This window comes from Schistocerca gregaria, chromosome 4 (genome assembly GCF_023897955.1).
Source record: "Schistocerca gregaria isolate iqSchGreg1 chromosome 4, iqSchGreg1.2, whole genome shotgun sequence".
Lineage (NCBI taxonomy): Eukaryota > Metazoa > Arthropoda > Insecta > Orthoptera > Acrididae > Schistocerca > Schistocerca gregaria.
In genome coordinates, this window is record NC_064923.1 from 569,050,454 (window position 1) to 569,067,107 (window position 16,654).

The 16,654-nt window shown below is 43.9% G+C and overlaps 1 protein-coding gene and 1 pseudogene across 2 annotated transcripts in view; one reads left to right on the top strand and one right to left on the bottom strand.

Annotated features, from left to right (window-relative positions):
* Window positions 1-16,654, top strand: part of LOC126266867 (neural proliferation differentiation and control protein 1) — a 1,079,198-nt gene that overhangs the window by 220,530 nt on the left and 842,014 nt on the right. The gene's annotated exons all lie outside the window — the stretch shown is intronic.
* LOC126268242 (5S ribosomal RNA) lies at window positions 7,514-7,631 on the bottom strand (annotated as a pseudogene).

The following is a 16,654-nucleotide window of genomic DNA, read 5'->3' on the forward strand; positions in this document are numbered from 1 at the left end:
AAAGAAGGACGCTATGATTTAAAAATGGGACCGGTAGTAGACTTTCGCATGCCCTTTTCCATACCTATTCGGAAAACTCTGTACTGTGAATTATTACATTTACAAATTTAAAAATCAGTACAGAATAAAGCCCTAAATTTTCTAATCTCTAAGGTTAACCAAAGATGTTTTGCTGTTTCACGCCGGCCGGTGTGGCCAAGCGGTTCTAGGCGCTTCAGTCTGGAATCGCACGACCGCTACGGTCGCAGGTTCAAATCCTGCCTCGGGCATGGATGTGTGTGATGTCCTTAGGTTAGTTAGGTTTAAGTAGTTCTAAGTTCTAGGGGACTGATGACCTCAGATGTTAAGTCCCATAGTGCTCAGAGCCATTTGAACAATTTTTTTGCTGTTTCACATTACACGGAGTAACTGAGTAAATGATCATGATATTTGAACAAGGAGCTCAGCATGGTTTTAACCTTCGCACTGCGGTTTGCTCCAAGACTTCATCTTCTTTCCTCTCCTTAATCTCTTGTAGACTACCGGTATGCCCAAACCGCCTCCACCAGTCCATATCTACATCTACATCTACATTTATACTACGCAAGCCACCCAACGGTGTGTGGCGGAGGACACTTTACGTGCCACTGTCATTACCTCTCTTTCCTGTTCCAGTCTCGTATGGTTCGCGGGAAGAACGACTGTCTGAAAGCCTCCGTGCGCGCTCTAATCTCTCTAATTTTACATTCGTGATCTCCTCGGGAGGTATAAGTAGGGGGAAGCAATATATTCGATACCTCATCCAGAAACGCACCCTCTCGAAACCTGGCGAGCAAGCTACACCGCGATGCAGAGCGCCTCTCTTGCAGAGTTTGCCACTTGAGTTTGTTAAACATCTCCGTAACGCTATCACGGTTACCAAAGAATCCCGTGACGAAACGCGCCGCTCTTCTTTGGATCAAAGAATATCCTTCGGTATGCTGATGACATCAGTTTTCTCGCCCTCTGCCCTCGTCTCCTGCCCTACGTTCGAGAAATCCCAACGATATCTTCAAATCTATCTGAGTAGGTTTATCTCCTGTTGCAACACGTGGTTCCTCAGGATCAGCCCCTCCAAAACCAAGGCAATACTCGTAGGCTGAACCACCTACAGTTTCCATCTGCATGACTTCTACTTTAGCATTTACAATCGCCCTACCCAGTTAACTAATACACTAACGCATGTTGGATTAACTCTCGACTGGCAGCTAACATGGAAACCTCACCTACTAAATATCCAACAGAAAGCCCACAACAGACTAAAACTACTAACTGGCCAGACTTGAGGATTATACACGTCCACTACCCTCCACACCCACAAAACCTTGATCCAATCCGTCTGCTTCTGTGCAAATGTTGCATGGATATCCTTTCCACCTAAATTCTATTAGACCTTCCAAATCCTTGAACGTTATGCTAGCCCCTCCTAATCCTTGAAAGTCATACACGGGAAGTTGCTTTCGGCATCTGTTTACTTCCCCCACAATGATCCTTTACCATCTTACCAAATTACCGCTTCTCCTCTCTCACACTGAATACTTCCGAACAATCTACGCCGTCCTTAAACTCGACTCCAAGAATGTCCATTCCTAGTACGCTAGCCGGCCTTTACTGACAAATTCCACCAGCCATTCAGCTTGCACGCTCTCCACGTCCTGGTCCGACTAAATTTCAACAGCTTCCTTCTCGCAAACTATGAAACCTGTCCCGGCTTTACTCATCATACCAATTAAAATTCGACCCCACTGATGCCACCTCGTCAGGGCAGCCTTATCCATTCCCTACCCATTTTTTCGTACCCAATTTCCCCTTGTCTCAGCATCTTTTCCTACCGCTCTTTTCCTTCATATTACAACCTTACCAGCAACACCTCGTCTAACCAAAATGCACTTTCTCCATCGATATAACCCATCAGTCATCCCTATTTACACCCACAATCTCCTGGCCAACTAATCACCTACTCAGTTTCCCTGCAACAACAGTGCAGGTCCATAAACGTTTAGTGATAGCGCAGTGCTTCAGTTTTGGCTGGTTCAAATGGCTCTGAGCACTATGCGACTTAACTTCTGAGGTCATCAGTCCCCTAGAACTTAGAACTAATTAAACCTAACTAACCTAACGACGTCACACATATCCATGCCCGAGGCAGGATTCGAACCTGCGACCGTAGCAGTCGCTCGGTGCCCGACTGTAGCGCCCAGAACCGCACTGCCACTCCGGCCAGCGCTTCAGTTTTCTGATCACAGTTTTACACGTCGTATTTTAGATGTTTCCACGGTCTTTTACATGTATTCTGATTGTTTTCGTTGTACCTTTTCGTATTCCTATTTAGAACAAAAGATGAAGTAAATCAAGTTTCATATAAGACATTTAGTAAATTCACCCTTACAAATTCTAAACCACCTGAAAATATCTTACCTTTTGTTTTATTTTGCTTTTTTTCGCGTTTGAAAATGTTGCGTACCCTTTGACTAAAGAGCGGCTTCTTCGTATTTGCGAACGAATGAACTGGCATCAAACAGAGGGTATATTACTTTTACGTACTATGCAACGTATTGAGATACATTTTGATACAGGTTAGTTACAACAGTGTTAGTGACGTGTTGTTGCGCAATCGCTACCGGCCAGTATTGGAGCTCCAGCCTGCGTTGGCACCAGTAGGGATGCAGGGAGCAGGAGGAAATCCCGCAGCCTCGGCGCGCATGGTTAATCCGTCAGTGTACGGGTAGCGGGCGAGCTTCACCACAATTAGTCAAACTGGAAATTAGTTTTTCTTGGCTGTGTTGTTATAAAGAATGCTCAGGGTGAATCCGAACTCCTCCGACAAAGTTCCGAGGTCGTTCAGGTACATTTTCCGAATACTTTGGTATAAGTGACATGTAGTCTCCGGTGGCTTGTTACAGTGTAATAATGTCATTATGATTTATTCGATTTGTAACCGTAATTACCTTTGTTTCTGTGAAAATACCTTCATAACAGTGAAAAAGTCTGTAATACACAACCACTGAAACATACAATACGAAACAGAGAATAATACACTGACGGTAAAAAATCGCAACAACAACAAGGAGTTGTGCGACATAGAGGAAAGTTGATAGATGTACACTCCTGGAAATGGAAAAAAGAACACATTGACACCGGTGTGTCAGACCCACCATACTTGCTCCGGACACTGCGAGAGGGCTGTACAAGCAATGATCACACGCACGGCACAGCGGACACACCAGGAACCGCGGTGTTGGCCGTCGAATGGCGCTAGCTGCGCAGCATATGTGCACCGCCGCCGTCAGTGTCAGCCAGTTTGCCGTGCCATACGGAGCTCCATCGCAGTCTTTAACACTGGTAGCATGCCGCGAGAGCGTGGACGTGAACCGTATGTGCAGTTGACGGACTTTGAGCGAGGGCGTATAGTGGGCATGCGGGAGGCCGGGTGGACGTACCGCCGAATTGCTCAACACGTGGGGCGTGAGGTCTCCACAGTACATCGATGTTGTCGCCAGTGGTCCTCGGAAGGTGCACGTGCCCGTCGACCTGGGACTGGACCGCAGCGACGCAGGGATGCACGCCAAGACCGTAGGATTCTACGCAGTGCCGTAGGGGACCGCACCGCTACTTCCCAGCAAATTAGGGACACTGTTGCTCCTGGGGTATCGGCGAGGACCATTCGCAACCGTCTCCATGAAGCTGGGCTACGGTCCCGCACACCGTTAGGCCGTCTTCCGCTCACGCCCCAACATCGTGCAGCCCGCCTCCAGTGGTGTCGCGACAGGCGTGAATGGAGGGACGAATGGAGACGAGTCGTCTTCAGCGATGAGAGTCGCTTCTGCCTTGGTGCCAATGATGGTCGTGTGCGTGTTTGGCGCCGTGCAGGTGAGCGCCACAATCAGGACTGCATACGACCGAGGCACACAGGGCCAACACCCGGCATCATGGTGTGGGGAGCGATCTCCTACACTGGCCGTACACCTCTGGTGATCGTCGAGGGGACACTGAATAGTGCACGGTACATCCAAACCATCATCGAACCCATCGTTCTACCATTCCTAGACCGGCAAGGGAACTTGCTGTTCCAACAGGACAATGCACGTCCGCATGTATCCCGTGCCACCCAACGTGCTCTAGTCAACTACCCTGGCCAGCAAGATCTCCGGATCTGTCCCCCATTGAGCATGTTTGGGACTGGATGAAGCGTCGTCTGACGCGGTCTGCACGTCCAGCACGAACGCTGGTCCAACTGAGGCGCCAGGTGGAAATGGCATGGCAAGCCGTTCCACAGGACTACATCCAGCATCTCTACGATCGTCTCCATGGGAGAATAGCAGCCTGCATTGCTGCGAAAGGTGGATATACACTGTACTAGTGCCGACATTGTGCATGCTCTGTTGCCTGTGTCTATGTGCCTGTGGTTCTGTCAGTGTGATCATGTGATGTATCTGACCCCAGGAATGTGTCAATAAAGTTTCCCCTTCCTGGGACAATGAATTCAAGGTGTTCTTATTTCAATTTCCAGGAGTGTATTTCTACATTTGAAGGAAGATATCTATTCAAATTTCGTTCCAGTCGCATATGAGTGTCACTAGTAGCGCAACTGTGAGAATGCAAATCAGGTACGCTTTAAACACATGCTGTAATGTTAGTGTGCGTTACTTATCTTCGAGACTAGACGCGGTGAGTTGATTTTAGTCAGCGGCGGCTTTAAGGCGACAAAGACGCCATTATCAGCGCCCCACTGAGTTTGAACGAGGTCGTATACTAGAGCTACGAGAGCTGCATGTTCCTTCCGCAATACTGCAGAAAGGCTTCGCAGGAATGCAGTCATGTTCATGACTGCTGGCGGCTGTGGTCGCGAGAATGTACGGCGCCAGAAACCGGGCTCCGGATGGCCACGCGGCTCTACCAAGAGGGAAGACCACAGCGTTTGGCGTATGTCTCTGGTGCATCGCACTGCATCTGCAGCAGTAGTTTGAGTAGCAGTTGGCACCACAGTGACACAACGAACTGTTACAAATCGGTTACTTCAAGGTGTAACGCCGGAAATGCATATCCTCCTATTTCCATCTATCGTACTATAAATTTTTTTTCCTTATTTTGTTACCTGAAGATATGGCGTTTCTGTGTCTTTGTATATTGTAATTGTTTTACTATTTGTATATATATAATCATTTATGTCGTTTTCTAATTGGTTTGTTTTGTGAATATTATTTGTATTTATACTCTGGGTCTGGCCTGGGGAAAACTATGCTATCGAACGAATACATCGATAGGTCGTGTGGAGAACCAAAGTGTCTAGGATCTTTGGTAGTGTGAACTCTGTCGCATTGAGCGAGAGCAGTGGGGAGTCTGGTGGGAGGAGGGCGGTGAAGCAGGTGTGTTGTGTGACGCTCCCGCGAGTTGCCGCGCGTTCGGGATTGGGCAGCATGTAATGGCGCTCGACTTGCTATGATAGTTTCTGACACAAAGGGCGCTAATGACCATTGTAGTTGTGCGCCCTAAAACCACAAAACAAAACAAAAAAAGTTTCTGACACGGTGTCGCGGACGGGAAGCATTAGCTGGCGCACATCAAGAGCCCGTTTCGCCTGGTGACCGTGTCGAGAAGGAAGCGCGCCAACATCCAGCTTCCACAGCAGCGACGGCCGACAATGAGTGACTGTCGCCACCTCCTCGATCGACGGCTTCAAACCTTCAAGCAACGAACAAGGAAGACTGGAAGCATGTAAAGTTTTAGAACCGTATGGCAGACCTCAGCTTTTCAAACTGTTCAAATCACAAAATTACGGCAACTTAGCACGAACCTTTGTTGCTCATTGTCCCAATTGCATTAGCAAGCAGGGTCCCTTCCTTTTCCGAAATGATGCCGAGTGTCGTTGAAATTCAAACGCTAGCGTTTAAGTAATAGCATTCCATTTCATTGCTTTAATTTCAAAGTTCAGGTAAGGTATTCATAGCTGGCTACAATATTTACATTACACAAGCACAAATTAAGAGTGGGAATTTCGTTACCATATTTTAGCTTACCTGTGACTGCAGGTCAGCTTGGTACGTACTAAATTTTACTATTGTTAATTGTTCAGAATCATTTAATTCAAGTTCAAAGTTAAATCTCTTATTTCTAAATTGCGTAGATTCAAGTAGCTTTTGAAATGATTGTTGAGGTAGCCCATGACTAACCTTACTTTATTGAATTTCGTAGTGCTTCAGAAACAAAGTTCACCATTAATTTCAGTCACTAAATTAACTTTCAGTTTTCCGGCTTTATTAATTCTTTTGCTAAATTAAGTCAGAGTGTAGCGAAATTTATTACTTCTGACAAACTTTCAGTTTTCCCTCTACACGTGTCAACTTTCAGTTGCCACGCTTCTAGTGCTAATTATATGTGTAATAACCTTTCTTTTTCAGTTACTATAGTAATTGGCCATAGGTCTGGCGACCGTAATTACCCCAAATCTCAAATATCTAATTATCGCTAGTTAATCGTTAACGTAACGGCCGCACATTTACTTTCTTTATTAACTTTACACCCATTCAAAATTAATTTCCACGAGTTTCATTTGCATTTTTCCTTTCATTTAGATGTAACCCTTTCCTCCCTCTTTACCGTCAGATTAACTTCGGTGACGATTGCTTTTCCCAAATTTCCATTAGGTACACGCGGTTTAATTTTTTACTGACATTAAGGTCGATAAGTGAGGGGGAGGTTACAAAGGACAGCTCCGAGCAAGAAGCCCTGTAGCGTGCATTCCACTAACCTCAAACCATTGCCATTTGCAACTTCAGTGGTGTCAAGCGAGAGCTCACTGAAGGGCAGGGTGGAGGTCTGTTGTGTTTTCTGATGAATGCTGCTTCTGCCTCGGTGCCAGCGATGGCCGTGTATTAGTTAGAAGGAGGCCACTGATGCTCTGCAACCAGCCTGTCGACTTGCTAGACACACTGGGTCCACACCCGGAGTTATTGTCTGGGGAACACTTTTGTATGAGAGCAAGAGTACTCTCATGGTTAATCCACGCACTCTGACTGCAAATTCAGACGTCCGTCTGATGATTCGACCTGCTGTGCTGCCATTCATGAACAGCATTCCAGAGGATGTTTTCCAGCAGAATAACGCTCACCCACATACAGCTGTTACAACCCAAAATGCTCTGTAGAGTGTTGAAATGTTGCCTTGGTCTGCTCGATCACAAGATTTGTCTCGAGTCTAGCATATGCGGCACCTCATTGGACGACAAATCCAGTGTCACCCATAAACAGCATTGACCGAACAAGTGCAATAGGCCTTAACTCGTCCTAACTCCTCCCAAACAAACCATGAAGGCCCAACTGTACCGACCGGCCGTCGTGTCATCCTCAGCCCATAGGCGCCACTGGATGTGGATATGTAGGGGCATGTGGTCAGCACACCGCTCTCCCGGCCCTATGTCAGTTTCCGAGGCCGGAGCCGCTACCCCTCAATCAAGTAGCTCGTCAGTTTGCGTCACAGGGGCTGAGTCCACCCCACTTGCCAACAGCGCTTGGTAGAACGGATGGCCACCCATCCAAGTGCTAGCCCAGCCCGACAGCGCTTAACTTCGGTGATCTAACGGGAACCGGTGTTACCACTACGGCAAGGCCGTTGGCGCAATAGGCCTGGAACATCATTCTACAAACTGACATCCGGCACCTGTACAACACAGTGGCTGCACGTTGAATGCTTACACTCAACATTCTGGCAGTAACATCGGTTATTAATATTCCAGGCTTTCACCATTCCAACGACTTATTTCGCCTTTGCATTAATCTGAAACCTTACAATGTTAATCACTCAAATCACTCACCTAGACAAATGTATTCTCGTAATTTCATTGCTCTACATTAACAATTTGTTGGTGCTGCGATTTTTTTTTTCGGTCGATGTACAACAACCCTCAGACGAGGCACGAACAGCTTTTCACACTGTGTTCAACCTATTCTGTCTGCGTACAGTACGTAACAAATGCATATTTATTCCCTTACAGGTATTGCTCAATATGTCGGCCACCAATATCACGGCACTGTGTAAAGCGACTATTAACGTGCAGCAACCGTTACTACAAACATAAACGCGAGACAGAACAGCTTGAGGGGAAGAGTAAAGTGTGCGTTTCTATTGTCAAGAGCAAGTATCGTGAGTGAATGTTTCCAAACAAGACACACAACGTGTACAGTCGACATTTTCACTGCTGCGTAGTAGATATTTTCGGTGCAATAGGGATAAAAAATTAGAATAAGAAATCGTACGACATACAATTACCTTATCATGAGCCACCACAGTCCACCTGTGCCTTGCAACAAAGTACTCAGAAAATACCCCAGATCTACCTCCGAAATTTTGTTGGTGGTGTTCGAGTCCACTCATTACAGATGCAAGGCTGCGACTGACAGAGTTTAAGCGTTATTAATCTCACAAGATTTATTTATTCGCGATGAATTTCGAACCATTGTTTTGATAGAGGCGGTCGAGTGGTCTATGGTAATGTTTTCTGCAGATACAACGTACCAATCTTCCATAAGGAGCACATTTACAAACATTTATTAGGTATTAGTACATTTTTCCTTGTTAGTGTTGCTTTAAAGCAAAAAAGAAGGAAAGTGACGTAAAAAACGTGGCCAGCAGCGAGTAGACCTGGAGCACGAACGATTCAGTACGAACTTAACTAAGCATAAGGACAGCTCATCCATTCTGAGAATTGAGAACCTCGACGTTTTTTGCCTGTTCACGACACTGATACTGGCAATATATCGGTCCCAGGGATACCACGACTTCCGAGAATGTTTTAATTTCAAGTGTGAAGTCGGATAACAAATGACAAAAGAAATATTTCTTTTCGTGTGGTATAATTACATGTTAACAATTATCCGTTTTTCTCCTGTACATATACTCTGTAACCTCAATTCTTGCCAAATTTTATGATTCTATGTCAAAGGGAAGTACAATGTAGGCTTTAATCAGTGATCTTGCAAGTATCAAATTACGTGATATAAAAGGTCATATCTTTTGATGGCGTTGACTTAAAAACTAACACTTATTAAATCGCCAAGGAAGGACGTAGCCAGGATTTTGTCAAAAGGGGAGGGAGGGTGGGTGTCCGCTTTGTTAAAGAGGACCTTAAAAAGACACATGTTTATCATTTATTCTTAAACTTTGTATAAAAAATAAAGCATTTTACTCGACAATGATCTCGGAGTTTTCACGAAGCTGAGATATACTAACGATGCTGAGATATAATATCCGTACTTAGGAGCGTTGTATGTTCTTAAACCACTAAGAAACAGTCATGCCCCAATCTCTCTTCACCATCCAAGATTATTTTACACTCTTCTTCTTTCAGTCTGGATTTGAACTGAGGAAGTGATCAGGGAAGGACGAGCGCAAATTTTTTGGAATACCATGATCAATACCGATGCGGCTTTTGTAAAAAAGAAATCTCTATTCTACAAAGAAGCTACAACAATTTTTGATGGCGAAAATGCAAAGGATCTGCAATTATTCAACATTACACTTTCCCAAATTTTCTCATTTAGGTATACATCTCCCACTTCTTGCAAATGTAATAAATATCATTTTCTACATTAAAGAAAGTCCCGGCAGACAAGTGCATGAGCCTAAATGAGCAGAATTTGGATTAGTATTTATTTATCATATGACTTTTAATACTAGGAGTCTCCAAAAAGATGTTCGGCTCTCTTTCAATGCAGCTCTTTTCATTTAAGCAGAGGGGCTGCATCTTTAGGGGAACTGGAATCTTTCAGGAAAGTAAGGTATTCTGAAGGAATTAGCTGTGGGCCGTAGTAAGGGACCAACCCCGAAATTTGCCAAAACAGAAAATGGGAAACCGTAGAAAACCATTTTCAAGGTTGCTGGCAGGAAGATTCAAACCATCACGCCTTCCGAATCCAGGGAATTCTAGCTCAGCGTCCCAACACGGAGCTAGCCGAAGTCGGCGGAGAACTGCGAAAAATGGTTGCTATATAGTATTTTAAAATAAAATAAAATGTATTGCAACAAAAGATTGAATTCTGACATTGCATGTTTTTCCATTAATTGTGCATATTTAGCCGTTTGAAACAGCGTGAATACATGCATATTTTCAGATGTAATTGTGCATGCAATTGCTGGCTTCAGTTATTACAGTATCACAAGAGCGTAAATAGCTTTTGGATGAAATCAGGAGGGAGGGGTGCAGAGCGCAGTCGGCTCGGACGAATTCAAGCAGCCCGATGAAAATTCTTTTTAGAAACGAACGAGCTGTAGAGTGTGCTGTCATCCCGTACCCCTTCCGCTCTCCACAAACCCCTCCCCATCTTTCCGTATCGGAAATGGTTTTCATAACTGAGTACCGCCATGGTAACCAGGCTGAGTGATATTTTGCCAGCTGGGCTACTAATGATAGAATATTCAGCAGTTTTTTTAAAGAACTGCAACCATCGCCGTTTGGGCCATATTTTTGTTGGTCAACGGGATTTTAGGGCGACACGGAGAAATCCAAGTGTGTTTCTATGCACTGGTTTTAATTTAATGCTATTTGTAATGACATTTATCGCCCATCTACTGAAATATTTCAACCCCCAAGTTCCACCAGCCTCCAGATAACGAATCCAGTGACAACGTTTAACTGCTTCAGGTGAGTGATTAGGCTATTAGGGCAGTGCGTACAAATTTTAACTTACGATGACGACAGCGGCCGAAGCAAAATCTGTTTTCCTCTTATTTTTTGTTACAAACTTATTCAAAATTACTATCACAGCAGAACACAGCACAAAAAAATAAACGGTATCGCTTACATTAAATTCAACTATAAGTAAAAACTGAACTGAATAACAGAAAAACTACTGAGCTCAAACAATGCCAACAATTGGTCTTGGCTAAATTAGGAATGGGTGATAGCCAATATTACTTTCGATGTATAGATAGTATATATTTACCCTTGCTGTCTATTGATAGTACGTAACCCTTTTTCGTCATATGACTGAAAATAAAAATAGCTCTCAATTTCCCTACACGGCAACTAGGTCGCTTGTAACTTCATTTAGCTTCATTTAGGTGGTAGGGTGTGTCTGGACCCCCCTGAATACCCCCCCTTCCCTCCCCCCTTTGGCTATGGGCTTGGTCAAGATACCGTAGACTTTAGTATGTGACACAAATTTAACATGATACAACTACCCGTTCACGAGAAAAAAAGCCCTAACTGACGGAAGGACAGACAGACAGACAGTCTGATAACATATCAGAATTTTTTTCATGTAATATAACTAGAAATTAAGTCTTCTTCTTTGGTTGTACTGTGAAATCTTGCTTCCTGAAAAATTTAGTGATTCTAGGTCGATGGTAAGTATCGTGGAGATTTTGATGACTGATTGTGAGTTTTTGAAAATCAAAATATGGGACATTAATGGCCATAGCTTTTGATTAGTTTGAGATCGAAGATTAACTTCTTTTACATGATAAAGGCGCCGTAGACCTTAATATGAGACATAAACTCAACTTACTACGTCTATCTGTTCCTGACAAAAAGGGTTTTGAAAATTCAGAGAGACGTACAACAAAGTGATCCTATACGGATTCCTTTTTTCAGATTGAGGTACAGAACTCTAAAAGTGCATACAAGTATTTCAAAAACGAGAACATTTGCTGGACCATCACAGCGGGCATTGGAGGTGCGTGTACTTGCCTGTATCACAAAAGAGAAAGAAAATTTACACTACTGTTGCGCGTATCACCAAAGCATTTAGTTGACGCCACTTTCTTTGGCAATATCCGTACTGCACACTTTTTTTAAAAATTTTCTATGTTGAGAGGTGCATGTTCTCGAACTTATGAAGACACTGGCAACCCAAAAAATTACTTAGCAGTATTAGTAGCGTAAATAGTGTTTAGGGTATCTGTATGTCTTGATGCCAGCTGATGAGCCCTAGAGAATCGAAAGGCGTCGCTAGTAAATTAAAGCCGCAGAACTAAAACACGGTAAAAATGGTAGTGTGCACAAATGCTTAGTTTACTGACGAACATTTTAAATTTGGATCACGGTACGATAATGTTCGTTTGTGTCGGAAGTTATTTCCAGAACGAAGGTGCCGCGAAAGCAGGAAGTATCAAGCTACTAACCTTTGTTTTAGGGAGTGCCGACTCTTTGAGCCTGCAACAGCGCTTTTTTTTTAGAGAACCAGTAACGCGAACCCTTATTATTCAAAGAGACGAACTCCCATGTTAAATGCAGCTGATTACTATCCAAATAAGTTAATGTGCTAAATATCGCCGGCCGCGGTAGTCGAGCAGTTCTAGGAGCTTCAGTCCGGAACGGCGAGACTGCTACGGTCGCAGGTTCGAATCCTGCCTCGGGCATGGATGTGTGTGATGTCCTTAGGTTAGTTAGGTTTAAGTAGTTCTAAGTTCTAGGGGACTCATGGCCAAAGAAGTTAAGTTCCATAGTGCCATTTGAACCATTTTTTTTTTTTGCTAAATATCTTAAGCTAAAACATTTATCTTCAAAGACGTAAAATCTTGATTATGTAGGTTTTATTAGTTTCGTATTATTCACCCACACACAGAGCAATGAAAAAACTTTTAACGTTACATTATACACTGAGGGACAAAAGTTTGACACCGATACTGCCGGCCGCGGCCAAATACGTTAATGTGCTAAATATCGCCGGCCGCGGTAGTCGAGCAGTTCTAGGCGTGCAGTCCGGAACCGTGCGATTCCTACGGTCGCAGGTTCGAATCCTGCATCGGGCATGGATGTGTGTGATGTCCTTAGCTTAGTTAGGTTTAAGTAGTTCTAAGTTCTAGGGGACTAATGACCACAGCAGTTGAGTCCCATAGTGCTCAGAGCCATTTTTTTGACACCGGTACTATCGCGTACACAGTGTTAAAAGGGCAATGAACTGACTGGGCTGTCATTTCTGCTAAGGTGATTCATATTAAACGGTTTCCGATGGGTTTATGCCCGCACGACGGTTATAACAATTTTGAATGGTAGTTGTAGCTAGATGCCTGGGACATTCCACAGCGCATTTCGTTAGGAAATTAAATATTCCCAGATCCATAGTGTCAACAGTCTGCGTAGAATACTAAATTCCAGGTATTGCCCCTCACCAAGGACAACGCAGTACCCAATGTCCTTCAGTTAACGACAGACACTGCGTGAAATAACCTCAGAAAACCATGTGGGAAGTACGACGCACGTATCCGTTTGGACAGTGCGGCGAAATGTGCCATTAATGGGCTATGGCAGCAGACGACCGACACGAGTATGTTTGCTAAAAGCACGACATCGCTGCAACGCCTCTCCTGGGCTCGTGAGCATGCCGGTTGGGCCCTACTGACTGAAAAACCGTGGCGTGGTCGGAACGGTCCCGATTTCAGCTTGTAAGAGTTAATGTTAGTGTTGGAGCGGTGGCGTAGATCCCACAAAGCGATGAAGGCAAGTTGTTAGCAAGCCGTTGTGCGAACTGGTGATGATTCCATAATGGCGTGAGCGGTGTTTATGTGGAACGGACTAGGTATCCTGGTCCAACTGAACTGAACATTAGCTGGAAGTGCTTATGTTCGGCTTCTTGGAGACCATTTGCTGCCATTCATGGACCTAATTCTTATGGATGACAATGCGCCATGTAACAGGGCAACAGTCGCTTCTTATAGATTACAATGCGACATGTTATAGGGCCACAATTGTTCGCGATTGGTATTAAGAACATTCTGGACAATTCGAGCGAATTATTTGGTCATCCAGATCGCCCAACATGAATTATCGAGATTTGGTTTGTGCACAAAATCCTGCACCGGAAAAATGTGGCAGTTATGGACGGCTGAATATTTATGCAGGGGACTTCCAACGACTTGTTGAGTCTATGTCATGTCGAATTGTTGCACGACGCCGAGAAAAGGGAGATGATGATGGAGTTTGGTTTGGGGAGCGCTTAACTGCGCCCTTATCCACGTCCGTACAAATTCCCAACCTTTGCTAACCCCAATTTCGCCATTTTCATGAATAAGGATAAAATGAAGAGGAAAGTGGACAACACAAACACCCAGTCATCTTGAGGCAGGTGAAAATCCCTGACCCCGCCGGGAATCGAACCCGGGACCCCATGCTCGGGAAGCGAGATCGCGACCGCGATACCACGAGCTGCGGACGGGGAAAGGGAGGTCCGAGACGATATTAGGAAGTATTCCATGACTTCAGCTACTTCAGGGTACATCATAATGAATAGATTGCGAGATTTTAAACTTTTAACTTAGGTCAATTATTATACGAAACACAGAACGTAAAATATTTGTTGCTCCTGGGAGGAGTTAGACAGGCAACTTGCTACTGAGACTGAATGAGCCTTATCATCTTTTAGTAATACAGATGCTCTACTTCGTCAGGTAAAAGTCGTGCCTTCATTGCGTACTTCATGCGTGACTGAGTTCCTTCTGATTCCAATATTAATGCCCTTCTAAATAACAGATTACTTGACAGGTAAATAGGATGAGGTGGCCCAGTTCGTTGACCTCCACACACTCCTAATCAAAACCAACTAGCTTTTATATCTGCTGGCAACTGAAAGCTCCTATTTACCGAATCCTGATACAAGATGTAGCATGGCCTGGTGCTTGTATTGCGAAAGGCTACGGAACAGTGCAGAGTATCGCAGATTTGCGTTGGCGAGGCTGGGCTTTGGTGCGACGGCTTGTCGATACACGTCCTATATTCGGAGTGACGTAATGCAGGGGCTGTGGCGAACGTGTGTCTGATAGACAAGTGTTCGGCATCCGGACTGCAGACAGCGTCGAGGCGCCTGCCCGGCTGAAATTCGACCGGTAGAGAGACATTCGCACGGCTTCGCGCTCTTTCCTGTCGATGAAGCAGCCTTACCAAGATCCGTGGGTTGCCGAACACGACATCCCGGGCACGTTCTCGGTGATGCTCTTAAAGACAAGTTTCTATCCTGGAAAAACTTGGTTAGCCGAAATCGCCATCTTGCCGACAATATGTAACTTACCGATGCCGCTACGTAACGACGTGCAAAATTCAAACCGTTCTTTGGTTGACGGTCAGCGTTGTGGTTGTCGGTTCACACATACAAATGTCCCTTGCCCCGTCACTGCTCCAGCGTGATACGCACACGTGTCGAATCGGTGACAGGACAGTCCTAAGGCCAATCGGAGCGCGTGGTGCCAAGTTTCCGTAGTTTAAAAATCGTGCGTTGTCGACCTGCACAACATAAGTAATTTTGGTTCCTACTGGCATCAGCTATCCAGGGTTAAAATTCCGTGACACAAGTTTTCTCCACCCTGTGTATAAGGTAATCTCTTGACTGGCTGACTCATCGTCCCCCAGCTGAAACCGCTAAGTCTAATTTCAACTGCTTCTCTGATCACAGACAGTGGTGCCGACTTATAAAAAATATTGGGGGGGGGTCTTCCACCGGGAAATTTTCTAAATTTCATATGAAAAACAGTGAGTTTTAATGTTTTCTTAAGCATTTTAGACACACATGATCAACGTCAGTACCCCGAAAACTGGACTCTCGATAACTCGACACTCCGGGAAACTCGACAAGTCTGACGCATTTTTTACATGGAAAACAGAAACAAAACATAAACACGCACGGTATTTTCGTAAAAAGGTAATTTAATTTACAGTAATAATCATGCTTGCAGACTATTACAGAGCAGTGAATATACAGCTCTGAAAAGACTGAAATTATATTTCAATAAATCCTAAACTATCATTAAAAGAATAAAACAAGAAATACTCCTGATGCACAGTAACAGCACTTTGATTAATAAGTGAAATAGCTAATTTAAGCCTACTTTGAATAAGGCTCAGGGTTCATTAAATAAAAACTATATCTCATAGTTAATAAGGTTAATACAGTATGCCTAATACTTTCAGTCAAAAAGTATGTAAATAGCAGGTTTTAATTGGGTCTTACGTCATAAAAATATTTAAGTATTTGAAAATAAATAATACAGTACTATAGTAATATAGTAATACAGTACTAAATTAGTACAAATATTTAGAAACCGAAAAATTTAGCATTACGTATGTATTTCATTCTCTGCTGTATAAAGACTTTTAATATTGCTCTAAATGCCAATTTTAGGGCTAAAGTGTCTTTAGAAATGTGTAAATGTCGACCGCCTGAGTCGATTACTGAATATGAAGTCGTTGATGACTGGTCTGATATCCAATTCATCCACCTCTGTATGTGTCATCGAGAGGTAGTTCAGCCAATCCGATGTCGTCCTTTGGGTAAAGAAGAGGGAGCCTTGTCATCTCACGAAGTTAGTTTTAGTCCCTGGTGGAGGGTATCATCGAAAGCCTGGAATTTTATCTGAATTTGACGCAGCTAGTGAACCGAGAAGTTTTACGCAGGGACTCAGTCGTGAAATACTTCGTAGCAATTTTTGAATTTAATTTCCAGATAGTTATATTTTCTTACATGTTTATTTGAGGCAAAAGAAAGAAAACTATTTGAGCCAAAGACCTGCAATTTATTGGCTTGTTTCAGGACTATTTCGAGAAAAGTAGGCTACAGACAGCAGCCTACCATCGACAAGAGGAAAAATATATACCGATAAATTACAAAATAGAGATCTCTATTTCGATCATTAGACATAAATATTTTTAGAT